This window comes from Anomaloglossus baeobatrachus, unplaced genomic scaffold (assembly GCF_048569485.1).
Source record: "Anomaloglossus baeobatrachus isolate aAnoBae1 unplaced genomic scaffold, aAnoBae1.hap1 Scaffold_2992, whole genome shotgun sequence".
Lineage (NCBI taxonomy): Eukaryota > Metazoa > Chordata > Amphibia > Anura > Aromobatidae > Anomaloglossus > Anomaloglossus baeobatrachus.
Window position 1 is genome coordinate 1 of NW_027442425.1, and position 13,974 is coordinate 13,974.

The 13,974-nt window shown below is 46.4% G+C and overlaps 11 non-coding genes across 11 annotated transcripts; all 11 read left to right on the forward strand.

Moving 5' to 3' along the window:
• The first annotated feature begins 11 nt into the window (after positions 1-11).
• On the forward strand, positions 12-202 carry LOC142268116 (U2 spliceosomal RNA). The gene has a single exon (XR_012733891.1). It is a non-coding gene; the product is annotated as a U2 spliceosomal RNA (small nuclear RNA).
• Positions 203-1,319: 1,117 nt separating this feature from the next.
• LOC142268171 (U2 spliceosomal RNA) lies at positions 1,320-1,510 on the forward strand. The gene has a single exon (XR_012733932.1). It is a non-coding gene; the product is annotated as a U2 spliceosomal RNA (small nuclear RNA).
• Positions 1,511-2,627: 1,117 nt separating this feature from the next.
• On the forward strand, positions 2,628-2,818 carry LOC142268183 (U2 spliceosomal RNA). The gene has a single exon (XR_012733943.1). It is a non-coding gene; the product is annotated as a U2 spliceosomal RNA (small nuclear RNA).
• A 1,117-nt stretch (positions 2,819-3,935) lies between these two features.
• LOC142268195 (U2 spliceosomal RNA) lies at positions 3,936-4,126 on the forward strand. The gene has a single exon (XR_012733954.1). It is a non-coding gene; the product is annotated as a U2 spliceosomal RNA (small nuclear RNA).
• Positions 4,127-5,243: 1,117 nt separating this feature from the next.
• On the forward strand, positions 5,244-5,434 carry LOC142268207 (U2 spliceosomal RNA). The gene has a single exon (XR_012733965.1). It is a non-coding gene; the product is annotated as a U2 spliceosomal RNA (small nuclear RNA).
• A 1,293-nt stretch (positions 5,435-6,727) lies between these two features.
• LOC142268155 (U2 spliceosomal RNA) lies at positions 6,728-6,927 on the forward strand. Its single transcript, XR_012733924.1, has one exon. It is a non-coding gene; the product is annotated as a U2 spliceosomal RNA (small nuclear RNA).
• Positions 6,928-8,044: 1,117 nt separating this feature from the next.
• On the forward strand, positions 8,045-8,235 carry LOC142268122 (U2 spliceosomal RNA). The gene has a single exon (XR_012733897.1). It is a non-coding gene; the product is annotated as a U2 spliceosomal RNA (small nuclear RNA).
• A 1,117-nt stretch (positions 8,236-9,352) lies between these two features.
• Positions 9,353-9,543, forward strand: LOC142268134 (U2 spliceosomal RNA). The gene has a single exon (XR_012733908.1). It is a non-coding gene; the product is annotated as a U2 spliceosomal RNA (small nuclear RNA).
• Positions 9,544-10,660: 1,117 nt separating this feature from the next.
• On the forward strand, positions 10,661-10,851 carry LOC142268147 (U2 spliceosomal RNA). The gene has a single exon (XR_012733918.1). It is a non-coding gene; the product is annotated as a U2 spliceosomal RNA (small nuclear RNA).
• Positions 10,852-11,968: 1,117 nt separating this feature from the next.
• On the forward strand, positions 11,969-12,159 carry LOC142268159 (U2 spliceosomal RNA). The gene has a single exon (XR_012733925.1). It is a non-coding gene; the product is annotated as a U2 spliceosomal RNA (small nuclear RNA).
• Positions 12,160-13,276: 1,117 nt separating this feature from the next.
• LOC142268164 (U2 spliceosomal RNA) lies at positions 13,277-13,467 on the forward strand. The gene has a single exon (XR_012733926.1). It is a non-coding gene; the product is annotated as a U2 spliceosomal RNA (small nuclear RNA).
• The last annotated feature ends 507 nt before the right edge of the window (positions 13,468-13,974 follow it).

Below are 13,974 nucleotides of genomic sequence, written 5' to 3' on the forward strand. Positions count from 1 at the left end.
CAATTCTGGTTATCGCTTCTCGGCCTTTTGGCTAAGATCAAGTGTAGTATCTGTTCTTATCAGTTTAATATCTGATACGTCCCCTATCTGGGGACCATATATTAAATGGATTTTTAGAACAGGGAGATGGAAAAAGAGCTTGCTCTGTCCACTCCACGCATTGACCTGGTATTGCAGTACCTCCAGGAACGGTGCACCCCTTCTTAACCCAGTTTCCAAAAGCAGAACTCGATTCACCTGATTCATATTAGCCCGATTAGCGAATTGAAATGAATTTTTATCTAACACACTTTTTACTTGCTTTATTCATCCAAATAGCAAACTCATCACCACTCAACTTCACCAACTCTGCTATGTCCCGTGCAGTATCTTGTTGTCAGTCTAATCTAGATCATGTGTAATTGAATGGAATAGATCCCTTTTGGACAAAGTGGAGTCAGATGCTGCAGTGACCACAGGTGTGAGAGGATCTACAATTGGCATCTGGTGTTATCTCTCTGCTTCCACTCCAAATAAAGTTACCTGTTGTTACCTGAACGTCAAATACTAAGAATGGGCGGCCTATGAAAGAATTAGTACTTTCATTAAGTATACTAAACCGGCTAATTGGGAATAGACAAACTGTAAAAAGCCCTCTGAGAAAGCCCCTCTCTAACCTTTGTTAGTAAGCTTTTCTGTAGCCTGCCTGTTGATGTATTTTCGGTTTGAACAGTGCACAACATGAAGAGACGGAACACTGGCGGCTTGTCACAATGCCCCCCGATGACATCACAATAGCGCTGCTGCCTAGAAAACAAGCTGCGCAGAAGAAGTTGTTCTTTGGGTGGGAGGGTGGGCTAGTGGAAGGAGGGGGCAATCTCTTTTTTTCCCGGGTGGTAGGGGGATGACAGGAGAAGGGAAGCGGGTGGTGAGAAAGGTACAGAGGGCAGGGTTTGGGGGCTGGGAAGGAAAGGGAAAAGATTAGGGTTTGGGGATGATGAAAGGGCTTTCTACGGGTAAGGATGGCAAAGGGTGGCAGTGACGGAAAGTCAGGCAACCTGTCCTGTCCGTCTTTTTGTATCGTGAATTGGAAAGACTGCAAGGGGGAGGGGAGTTGCTTGCGCCCTAAAGGAGGAGTTATTCAGATTCATTGCAGTGGGCGGCGGCTGCAAAACGCACCATTCTTCTTGTTTTTGCTCTGCAAAGCAGCCTTTTCAAGGGTTGGCTTGGGTGACAAAATGTCTTGTGTAGGCGTGGGTTTGTCTCCCTCTCGCTCTCTCTCCCTAAGATGTGTCCGGCATAGGCCAGGGTGCCACTCGAGGCCCAAACCAATTCTGGTTATCGCTTCTCGGCCTTTTGGCTAAGATCAAGTGTAGTATCTGTTCTTATCAGTTTAATATCTGATACGTCCCCTATCTGGGGACCATATATTAAATGGATTTTTAGAACAGGGAGATGGAAAAAGAGCTTGCTCTGTCCACTCCACGCATTGACCTGGTATTGCAGTACCTCCAGGAACGGTGCACCCCTTCTTAACCCAGTTTCCAAAAGCAGAACTCGATTCACCTGATTCATATTAGCCCGATTAGCGAATTGAAATGAATTTTTATCTAACACACTTTTTACTTGCTTTATTCATCCAAATAGCAAACTCATCACCACTCAACTTCACCAACTCTGCTATGTCCCGTGCAGTATCTTGTTGTCAGTCTAATCTAGATCATGTGTAATTGAATGGAATAGATCCCTTTTGGACAAAGTGGAGTCAGATGCTGCAGTGACCACAGGTGTGAGAGGATCTACAATTGGCATCTGGTGTTATCTCTCTGCTTCCACTCCAAATAAAGTTACCTGTTGTTACCTGAACGTCAAATACTAAGAATGGGCGGCCTATGAAAGAATTAGTACTTTCATTAAGTATACTAAACCGGCTAATTGGGAATAGACAAACTGTAAAAAGCCCTCTGAGAAAGCCCCTCTCTAACCTTTGTTAGTAAGCTTTTCTGTAGCCTGCCTGTTGATGTATTTTCGGTTTGAACAGTGCACAACATGAAGAGACGGAACACTGGCGGCTTGTCACAATGCCCCCCGATGACATCACAATAGCGCTGCTGCCTAGAAAACAAGCTGCGCAGAAGAAGTTGTTCTTTGGGTGGGAGGGTGGGCTAGTGGAAGGAGGGGGCAATCTCTTTTTTTCCCGGGTGGTAGGGGGATGACAGGAGAAGGGAAGCGGGTGGTGAGAAAGGTACAGAGGGCAGGGTTTGGGGGCTGGGAAGGAAAGGGAAAAGATTAGGGTTTGGGGATGATGAAAGGGCTTTCTACGGGTAAGGATGGCAAAGGGTGGCAGTGACGGAAAGTCAGGCAACCTGTCCTGTCCGTCTTTTTGTATCGTGAATTGGAAAGACTGCAAGGGGGAGGGGAGTTGCTTGCGCCCTAAAGGAGGAGTTATTCAGATTCATTGCAGTGGGCGGCGGCTGCAAAACGCACCATTCTTCTTGTTTTTGCTCTGCAAAGCAGCCTTTTCAAGGGTTGGCTTGGGTGACAAAATGTCTTGTGTAGGCGTGGGTTTGTCTCCCTCTCGCTCTCTCTCCCTAAGATGTGTCCGGCATAGGCCAGGGTGCCACTCGAGGCCCAAACCAATTCTGGTTATCGCTTCTCGGCCTTTTGGCTAAGATCAAGTGTAGTATCTGTTCTTATCAGTTTAATATCTGATACGTCCCCTATCTGGGGACCATATATTAAATGGATTTTTAGAACAGGGAGATGGAAAAAGAGCTTGCTCTGTCCACTCCACGCATTGACCTGGTATTGCAGTACCTCCAGGAACGGTGCACCCCTTCTTAACCCAGTTTCCAAAAGCAGAACTCGATTCACCTGATTCATATTAGCCCGATTAGCGAATTGAAATGAATTTTTATCTAACACACTTTTTACTTGCTTTATTCATCCAAATAGCAAACTCATCACCACTCAACTTCACCAACTCTGCTATGTCCCGTGCAGTATCTTGTTGTCAGTCTAATCTAGATCATGTGTAATTGAATGGAATAGATCCCTTTTGGACAAAGTGGAGTCAGATGCTGCAGTGACCACAGGTGTGAGAGGATCTACAATTGGCATCTGGTGTTATCTCTCTGCTTCCACTCCAAATAAAGTTACCTGTTGTTACCTGAACGTCAAATACTAAGAATGGGCGGCCTATGAAAGAATTAGTACTTTCATTAAGTATACTAAACCGGCTAATTGGGAATAGACAAACTGTAAAAAGCCCTCTGAGAAAGCCCCTCTCTAACCTTTGTTAGTAAGCTTTTCTGTAGCCTGCCTGTTGATGTATTTTCGGTTTGAACAGTGCACAACATGAAGAGACGGAACACTGGCGGCTTGTCACAATGCCCCCCGATGACATCACAATAGCGCTGCTGCCTAGAAAACAAGCTGCGCAGAAGAAGTTGTTCTTTGGGTGGGAGGGTGGGCTAGTGGAAGGAGGGGGCAATCTCTTTTTTTCCCGGGTGGTAGGGGGATGACAGGAGAAGGGAAGCGGGTGGTGAGAAAGGTACAGAGGGCAGGGTTTGGGGGCTGGGAAGGAAAGGGAAAAGATTAGGGTTTGGGGATGATGAAAGGGCTTTCTACGGGTAAGGATGGCAAAGGGTGGCAGTGACGGAAAGTCAGGCAACCTGTCCTGTCCGTCTTTTTGTATCGTGAATTGGAAAGACTGCAAGGGGGAGGGGAGTTGCTTGCGCCCTAAAGGAGGAGTTATTCAGATTCATTGCAGTGGGCGGCGGCTGCAAAACGCACCATTCTTCTTGTTTTTGCTCTGCAAAGCAGCCTTTTCAAGGGTTGGCTTGGGTGACAAAATGTCTTGTGTAGGCGTGGGTTTGTCTCCCTCTCGCTCTCTCTCCCTAAGATGTGTCCGGCATAGGCCAGGGTGCCACTCGAGGCCCAAACCAATTCTGGTTATCGCTTCTCGGCCTTTTGGCTAAGATCAAGTGTAGTATCTGTTCTTATCAGTTTAATATCTGATACGTCCCCTATCTGGGGACCATATATTAAATGGATTTTTAGAACAGGGAGATGGAAAAAGAGCTTGCTCTGTCCACTCCACGCATTGACCTGGTATTGCAGTACCTCCAGGAACGGTGCACCCCTTCTTAACCCAGTTTCCAAAAGCAGAACTCGATTCACCTGATTCATATTAGCCCGATTAGCGAATTGAAATGAATTTTTATCTAACACACTTTTTACTTGCTTTATTCATCCAAATAGCAAACTCATCACCACTCAACTTCACCAACTCTGCTATGTCCCGTGCAGTATCTTGTTGTCAGTCTAATCTAGATCATGTGTAATTGAATGGAATAGATCCCTTTTGGACAAAGTGGAGTCAGATGCTGCAGTGACCACAGGTGTGAGAGGATCTACAATTGGCATCTGGTGTTATCTCTCTGCTTCCACTCCAAATAAAGTTACCTGTTGTTACCTGAACGTCAAATACTAAGAATGGGCGGCCTATGAAAGAATTAGTACTTTCATTAAGTATACTAAACCGGCTAATTGGGAATAGACAAACTGTAAAAAGCCCTCTGAGAAAGCCCCTCTCTAACCTTTGTTAGTAAGCTTTTCTGTAGCCTGCCTGTTGATGTATTTTCGGTTTGAACAGTGCACAACATGAAGAGACGGAACACTGGCGGCTTGTCACAATGCCCCCCGATGACATCACAATAGCGCTGCTGCCTAGAAAACAAGCTGCGCAGAAGAAGTTGTTCTTTGGGTGGGAGGGTGGGCTAGTGGAAGGAGGGGGCAATCTCTTTTTTTCCCGGGTGGTAGGGGGATGACAGGAGAAGGGAAGCGGGTGGTGAGAAAGGTACAGAGGGCAGGGTTTGGGGGCTGGGAAGGAAAGGGAAAAGATTAGGGTTTGGGGATGATGAAAGGGCTTTCTACGGGTAAGGATGGCAAAGGGTGGCAGTGACGGAAAGTCAGGCAACCTGTCCTGTCCGTCTTTTTGTATCGTGAATTGGAAAGACTGCAAGGGGGAGGGGAGTTGCTTGCGCCCTAAAGGAGGAGTTATTCAGATTCATTGCAGTGGGCGGCGGCTGCAAAACGCACCATTCTTCTTGTTTTTGCTCTGCAAAGCAGCCTTTTCAAGGGTTGGCTTGGGTGACAAAATGTCTTGTGTAGGCGTGGGTTTGTCTCCCTCTCGCTCTCTCTCCCTAAGATGTGTCCGGCATAGGCCAGGGTGCCACTCGAGGCCCAAACCAATTCTGGTTATCGCTTCTCGGCCTTTTGGCTAAGATCAAGTGTAGTATCTGTTCTTATCAGTTTAATATCTGATACGTCCCCTATCTGGGGACCATATATTAAATGGATTTTTAGAACAGGGAGATGGAAAAAGAGCTTGCTCTGTCCACTCCACGCATTGACCTGGTATTGCAGTACCTCCAGGAACGGTGCACCCCTTCTTAACCCAGTTTCCAAAAGCAGAACTCGATTCACCTGATTCATATTAGCCCGATTAGCGAATTGAAATGAATTTTTATCTAACACACTTTTTACTTGCTTTATTCATCCAAATAGCAAACTCATCACCACTCAACTTCACCAACTCTGCTATGTCCCGTGCAGTATCTTGTTGTCAGTCTAATCTAGATCATGTGTAATTGAATGGAATAGATCCCTTTTGGACAAAGTGGAGTCAGATGCTGCAGTGACCACAGGTGTGAGAGGATCTACAATTGGCATCTGGTGTTATCTCTCTGCTTCCACTCCAAATAAAGTTACCTGTTGTTACCTGAACGTCAAATACTAAGAATGGGCGGCCTATGAAAGAATTAGTACTTTCATTAAGTATACTAAACCGGCTAATTGGGAATAGACAAACTGTAAAAAGCCCTCTGAGAAAGCCCCTCTCTAACCTTTGTTAGTAAGCTTTTCTGTAGCCTGCCTGTTGATGTATTTTCGGTTTGAACAGTGCACAACATGAAGAGACGGAACACTGGCGGCTTGTCACAATGCCCCCCGATGACATCACAATAGCGCTGCTGCCTAGAAAACAAGCTGCGCAGAAGAAGTTGTTCTTTGGGTGGGAGGGTGGGCTAGTGGAAGGAGGGGGCAATCTCTTTTTTTCCCGGGTGGTAGGGGGATGACAGGAGAAGGGAAGCGGGTGGTGAGAAAGGTACAGAGGGCAGGGTTTGGGGGCTGGGAAGGAAAGGGAAAAGATTAGGGTTTGGGGATGATGAAAGGGCTTTCTACGGGTAAGGATGGCAAAGGGTGGCAGTGACGGAAAGTCAGGCAACCTGTCCTGTCCGTCTTTTTGTATCGTGAATTGGAAAGACTGCAAGGGGGAGGGGAGTTGCTTGCGCCCTAAAGGAGGAGTTATTCAGATTCATTGCAGTGGGCGGCGGCTGCAAAACGCACCATTCTTCTTGTTTTTGCTCTGCAAAGCAGCCTTTTCAAGGGTTGGCTTGGGTGACAAAATGTCTTGTGTAGGCGTGGGTTTGTCTCCCTCTCGCTCTCTCTCCCTAAGATGTGTCCGGCATAGGCCAGGGTGCCACTCGAGGCCCAAACCAATTCTGGTTATCGCTTCTCGGCCTTTTGGCTAAGATCATGTGTAGTTTGGGAGGGTACTACCTTGGTTGGTGCTGAAAGGTGCCAGGGTATTGCACAACTGCTGGCCTTGGGGGAGTGTGCATCGTAGGATGTCATAGCCCTCTTGTGACGGACAGTTACCTGGGCAACGAGAGGCGGTCACTTTATTATTTTCAAACTCATCCTTCAAAAAAAAAAAAAAAAAAAAAAAAATCTGTTCTTATCAGTTTAATATCTGATACGTCCCCTATCTGGGGACCATATATTAAATGGATTTTTAGAACAGGGAGATGGAAAAAGAGCTTGCTCTGTCCACTCCACGCATTGACCTGGTATTGCAGTACCTCCAGGAACGGTGCACCCCTTCTTAACCCAGTTTCCAAAAGCAGAACTCGATTCACCTGATTCATATTAGCCCGATTAGCGAATTGAAATGAATTTTTATCTAACACACTTTTTACTTGCTTTATTCATCCAAATAGCAAACTCATCACCACTCAACTTCACCAACTCTGCTATGTCCCGTGCAGTATCTTGTTGTCAGTCTAATCTAGATCATGTGTAATTGAATGGAATAGATCCCTTTTGGACAAAGTGGAGTCAGATGCTGCAGTGACCACAGGTGTGAGAGGATCTACAATTGGCATCTGGTGTTATCTCTCTGCTTCCACTCCAAATAAAGTTACCTGTTGTTACCTGAACGTCAAATACTAAGAATGGGCGGCCTATGAAAGAATTAGTACTTTCATTAAGTATACTAAACCGGCTAATTGGGAATAGACAAACTGTAAAAAGCCCTCTGAGAAAGCCCCTCTCTAACCTTTGTTAGTAAGCTTTTCTGTAGCCTGCCTGTTGATGTATTTTCGGTTTGAACAGTGCACAACATGAAGAGACGGAACACTGGCGGCTTGTCACAATGCCCCCCGATGACATCACAATAGCGCTGCTGCCTAGAAAACAAGCTGCGCAGAAGAAGTTGTTCTTTGGGTGGGAGGGTGGGCTAGTGGAAGGAGGGGGCAATCTCTTTTTTTCCCGGGTGGTAGGGGGATGACAGGAGAAGGGAAGCGGGTGGTGAGAAAGGTACAGAGGGCAGGGTTTGGGGGCTGGGAAGGAAAGGGAAAAGATTAGGGTTTGGGGATGATGAAAGGGCTTTCTACGGGTAAGGATGGCAAAGGGTGGCAGTGACGGAAAGTCAGGCAACCTGTCCTGTCCGTCTTTTTGTATCGTGAATTGGAAAGACTGCAAGGGGGAGGGGAGTTGCTTGCGCCCTAAAGGAGGAGTTATTCAGATTCATTGCAGTGGGCGGCGGCTGCAAAACGCACCATTCTTCTTGTTTTTGCTCTGCAAAGCAGCCTTTTCAAGGGTTGGCTTGGGTGACAAAATGTCTTGTGTAGGCGTGGGTTTGTCTCCCTCTCGCTCTCTCTCCCTAAGATGTGTCCGGCATAGGCCAGGGTGCCACTCGAGGCCCAAACCAATTCTGGTTATCGCTTCTCGGCCTTTTGGCTAAGATCAAGTGTAGTATCTGTTCTTATCAGTTTAATATCTGATACGTCCCCTATCTGGGGACCATATATTAAATGGATTTTTAGAACAGGGAGATGGAAAAAGAGCTTGCTCTGTCCACTCCACGCATTGACCTGGTATTGCAGTACCTCCAGGAACGGTGCACCCCTTCTTAACCCAGTTTCCAAAAGCAGAACTCGATTCACCTGATTCATATTAGCCCGATTAGCGAATTGAAATGAATTTTTATCTAACACACTTTTTACTTGCTTTATTCATCCAAATAGCAAACTCATCACCACTCAACTTCACCAACTCTGCTATGTCCCGTGCAGTATCTTGTTGTCAGTCTAATCTAGATCATGTGTAATTGAATGGAATAGATCCCTTTTGGACAAAGTGGAGTCAGATGCTGCAGTGACCACAGGTGTGAGAGGATCTACAATTGGCATCTGGTGTTATCTCTCTGCTTCCACTCCAAATAAAGTTACCTGTTGTTACCTGAACGTCAAATACTAAGAATGGGCGGCCTATGAAAGAATTAGTACTTTCATTAAGTATACTAAACCGGCTAATTGGGAATAGACAAACTGTAAAAAGCCCTCTGAGAAAGCCCCTCTCTAACCTTTGTTAGTAAGCTTTTCTGTAGCCTGCCTGTTGATGTATTTTCGGTTTGAACAGTGCACAACATGAAGAGACGGAACACTGGCGGCTTGTCACAATGCCCCCCGATGACATCACAATAGCGCTGCTGCCTAGAAAACAAGCTGCGCAGAAGAAGTTGTTCTTTGGGTGGGAGGGTGGGCTAGTGGAAGGAGGGGGCAATCTCTTTTTTTCCCGGGTGGTAGGGGGATGACAGGAGAAGGGAAGCGGGTGGTGAGAAAGGTACAGAGGGCAGGGTTTGGGGGCTGGGAAGGAAAGGGAAAAGATTAGGGTTTGGGGATGATGAAAGGGCTTTCTACGGGTAAGGATGGCAAAGGGTGGCAGTGACGGAAAGTCAGGCAACCTGTCCTGTCCGTCTTTTTGTATCGTGAATTGGAAAGACTGCAAGGGGGAGGGGAGTTGCTTGCGCCCTAAAGGAGGAGTTATTCAGATTCATTGCAGTGGGCGGCGGCTGCAAAACGCACCATTCTTCTTGTTTTTGCTCTGCAAAGCAGCCTTTTCAAGGGTTGGCTTGGGTGACAAAATGTCTTGTGTAGGCGTGGGTTTGTCTCCCTCTCGCTCTCTCTCCCTAAGATGTGTCCGGCATAGGCCAGGGTGCCACTCGAGGCCCAAACCAATTCTGGTTATCGCTTCTCGGCCTTTTGGCTAAGATCAAGTGTAGTATCTGTTCTTATCAGTTTAATATCTGATACGTCCCCTATCTGGGGACCATATATTAAATGGATTTTTAGAACAGGGAGATGGAAAAAGAGCTTGCTCTGTCCACTCCACGCATTGACCTGGTATTGCAGTACCTCCAGGAACGGTGCACCCCTTCTTAACCCAGTTTCCAAAAGCAGAACTCGATTCACCTGATTCATATTAGCCCGATTAGCGAATTGAAATGAATTTTTATCTAACACACTTTTTACTTGCTTTATTCATCCAAATAGCAAACTCATCACCACTCAACTTCACCAACTCTGCTATGTCCCGTGCAGTATCTTGTTGTCAGTCTAATCTAGATCATGTGTAATTGAATGGAATAGATCCCTTTTGGACAAAGTGGAGTCAGATGCTGCAGTGACCACAGGTGTGAGAGGATCTACAATTGGCATCTGGTGTTATCTCTCTGCTTCCACTCCAAATAAAGTTACCTGTTGTTACCTGAACGTCAAATACTAAGAATGGGCGGCCTATGAAAGAATTAGTACTTTCATTAAGTATACTAAACCGGCTAATTGGGAATAGACAAACTGTAAAAAGCCCTCTGAGAAAGCCCCTCTCTAACCTTTGTTAGTAAGCTTTTCTGTAGCCTGCCTGTTGATGTATTTTCGGTTTGAACAGTGCACAACATGAAGAGACGGAACACTGGCGGCTTGTCACAATGCCCCCCGATGACATCACAATAGCGCTGCTGCCTAGAAAACAAGCTGCGCAGAAGAAGTTGTTCTTTGGGTGGGAGGGTGGGCTAGTGGAAGGAGGGGGCAATCTCTTTTTTTCCCGGGTGGTAGGGGGATGACAGGAGAAGGGAAGCGGGTGGTGAGAAAGGTACAGAGGGCAGGGTTTGGGGGCTGGGAAGGAAAGGGAAAAGATTAGGGTTTGGGGATGATGAAAGGGCTTTCTACGGGTAAGGATGGCAAAGGGTGGCAGTGACGGAAAGTCAGGCAACCTGTCCTGTCCGTCTTTTTGTATCGTGAATTGGAAAGACTGCAAGGGGGAGGGGAGTTGCTTGCGCCCTAAAGGAGGAGTTATTCAGATTCATTGCAGTGGGCGGCGGCTGCAAAACGCACCATTCTTCTTGTTTTTGCTCTGCAAAGCAGCCTTTTCAAGGGTTGGCTTGGGTGACAAAATGTCTTGTGTAGGCGTGGGTTTGTCTCCCTCTCGCTCTCTCTCCCTAAGATGTGTCCGGCATAGGCCAGGGTGCCACTCGAGGCCCAAACCAATTCTGGTTATCGCTTCTCGGCCTTTTGGCTAAGATCAAGTGTAGTATCTGTTCTTATCAGTTTAATATCTGATACGTCCCCTATCTGGGGACCATATATTAAATGGATTTTTAGAACAGGGAGATGGAAAAAGAGCTTGCTCTGTCCACTCCACGCATTGACCTGGTATTGCAGTACCTCCAGGAACGGTGCACCCCTTCTTAACCCAGTTTCCAAAAGCAGAACTCGATTCACCTGATTCATATTAGCCCGATTAGCGAATTGAAATGAATTTTTATCTAACACACTTTTTACTTGCTTTATTCATCCAAATAGCAAACTCATCACCACTCAACTTCACCAACTCTGCTATGTCCCGTGCAGTATCTTGTTGTCAGTCTAATCTAGATCATGTGTAATTGAATGGAATAGATCCCTTTTGGACAAAGTGGAGTCAGATGCTGCAGTGACCACAGGTGTGAGAGGATCTACAATTGGCATCTGGTGTTATCTCTCTGCTTCCACTCCAAATAAAGTTACCTGTTGTTACCTGAACGTCAAATACTAAGAATGGGCGGCCTATGAAAGAATTAGTACTTTCATTAAGTATACTAAACCGGCTAATTGGGAATAGACAAACTGTAAAAAGCCCTCTGAGAAAGCCCCTCTCTAACCTTTGTTAGTAAGCTTTTCTGTAGCCTGCCTGTTGATGTATTTTCGGTTTGAACAGTGCACAACATGAAGAGACGGAACACTGGCGGCTTGTCACAATGCCCCCCGATGACATCACAATAGCGCTGCTGCCTAGAAAACAAGCTGCGCAGAAGAAGTTGTTCTTTGGGTGGGAGGGTGGGCTAGTGGAAGGAGGGGGCAATCTCTTTTTTTCCCGGGTGGTAGGGGGATGACAGGAGAAGGGAAGCGGGTGGTGAGAAAGGTACAGAGGGCAGGGTTTGGGGGCTGGGAAGGAAAGGGAAAAGATTAGGGTTTGGGGATGATGAAAGGGCTTTCTACGGGTAAGGATGGCAAAGGGTGGCAGTGACGGAAAGTCAGGCAACCTGTCCTGTCCGTCTTTTTGTATCGTGAATTGGAAAGACTGCAAGGGGGAGGGGAGTTGCTTGCGCCCTAAAGGAGGAGTTATTCAGATTCATTGCAGTGGGCGGCGGCTGCAAAACGCACCATTCTTCTTGTTTTTGCTCTGCAAAGCAGCCTTTTCAAGGGTTGGCTTGGGTGACAAAATGTCTTGTGTAGGCGTGGGTTTGTCTCCCTCTCGCTCTCTCTCCCTAAGATGTGTCCGGCATAGGCCAGGGTGCCACTCGAGGCCCAAACCAATTCTGGTTATCGCTTCTCGGCCTTTTGGCTAAGATCAAGTGTAGTATCTGTTCTTATCAGTTTAATATCTGATACGTCCCCTATCTGGGGACCATATATTAAATGGATTTTTAGAACAGGGAGATGGAAAAAGAGCTTGCTCTGTCCACTCCACGCATTGACCTGGTATTGCAGTACCTCCAGGAACGGTGCACCCCTTCTTAACCCAGTTTCCAAAAGCAGAACTCGATTCACCTGATTCATATTAGCCCGATTAGCGAATTGAAATGAATTTTTATCTAACACACTTTTTACTTGCTTTATTCATCCAAATAGCAAACTCATCACCACTCAACTTCACCAACTCTGCTATGTCCCGTGCAGTATCTTGTTGTCAGTCTAATCTAGATCATGTGTAATTGAATGGAATAGATCCCTTTTGGACAAAGTGGAGTCAGATGCTGCAGTGACCACAGGTGTGAGAGGATCTACAATTGGCATCTGGTGTTATCTCTCTGCTTCCACTCCAAATAAAGTTACCTGTTGTTACCTGAACGTCAAATACTAAGAATGGGCGGCCTATGAAAGAATTAGTACTTTCATTAAGTATACTAAACCGGCTAATTGGGAATAGACAAACTGTAAAAAGCCCTCTGAGAAAGCCCCTCTCTAACCTTTGTTAGTAAGCTTTTCTGTAGCCTGCCTGTTGATGTATTTTCGGTTTGAACAGTGCACAACATGAAGAGACGGAACACTGGCGGCTTGTCACAATGCCCCCCGATGACATCACAATAGCGCTGCTGCCTAGAAAACAAGCTGCGCAGAAGAAGTTGTTCTTTGGGTGGGAGGGTGGGCTAGTGGAAGGAGGGGGCAATCTCTTTTTTTCCCGGGTGGTAGGGGGATGACAGGAGAAGGGAAGCGGGTGGTGAGAAAGGTACAGAGGGCAGGGTTTGGGGGCTGGGAAGGAAAGGGAAAAGATTAGGGTTTGGGGATGATGAAAGGGCTTTCTACGGGTAAGGATGGCAAAGGGTGGCAGTGACGGAAAGTCAGGCAACCTGTCCTGTCCGTCTTTTTGTATCGTGAATTGGAAAGACTGCAAGGGGGAGGGGAGTTGCTTGCGCCCTAAAGGAGGAGTTATTCAGATTCATTGCAGTGGGCGGCGGCTGCAAAACGCACCATTCTTCTTGTTTTTGCTCTGCAAAGCAGCCTTTTCAAGGGTTGGCTTGGGTGACAAAATGTCTTGTGTAGGCGTGGGTTTGTCTCCCTCTCGCTCTCTCTCCCTAAGATGTGTCCGGCATAGGCCAGGGTGCCACTCGAGGCCCAAACCAATTCTGGTTATCGCTTCTCGGCCTTTTGGCTAAGATCAAGTGTAGTATCTGTTCTTATCAGTTTAATATCTGATACGTCCCCTATCTGGGGACCATATATTAAATGGATTTTTAGAACAGGGAGATGGAAAAAGAGCTTGCTCTGTCCACTCCACGCATTGACCTGGTATTGCAGTACCTCCAGGAACGGTGCACCCCTTCTTAACCCAGTTTCCAAAAGCAGAACTCGATTCACCTGATTCATATTAGCCTGATTAGCGAATTGAAATGAATTTTTATCTAACACACTTTTTACTTGCTTTATTCATCCAAATAGCAAACTCATCACCACTCAACTTCACCAACTCTGCTATGTCCCGTGCAGTATCTTGTTGTCAGTCTAATCTAGATCATGTGTAATTGAATGGAATAGATCCCTTTTGGACAAAGTGGAGTCAGATGCTGCAGTGACCACAGGTGTGAGAGGATCTACAATTGGCATCTGGTGTTATCTCTCTGCTTCCACTCCAAATAAAGTTACCTGTTGTTACCTGAACGTCAAATACTAAGAATGGGCGGCCTATGAAAGAATTAGTACTTTCATTAAGTATACTAAACCGGCTAATTGGGAATAGACAAACTGTAAAAAGCCCTCTGAGAAAGCCCCTCTCTAACCTTTGTTAGTAAGCTTTTCTGTAGCCTGCCTGTTGATGTATTTTCGGTTTGAA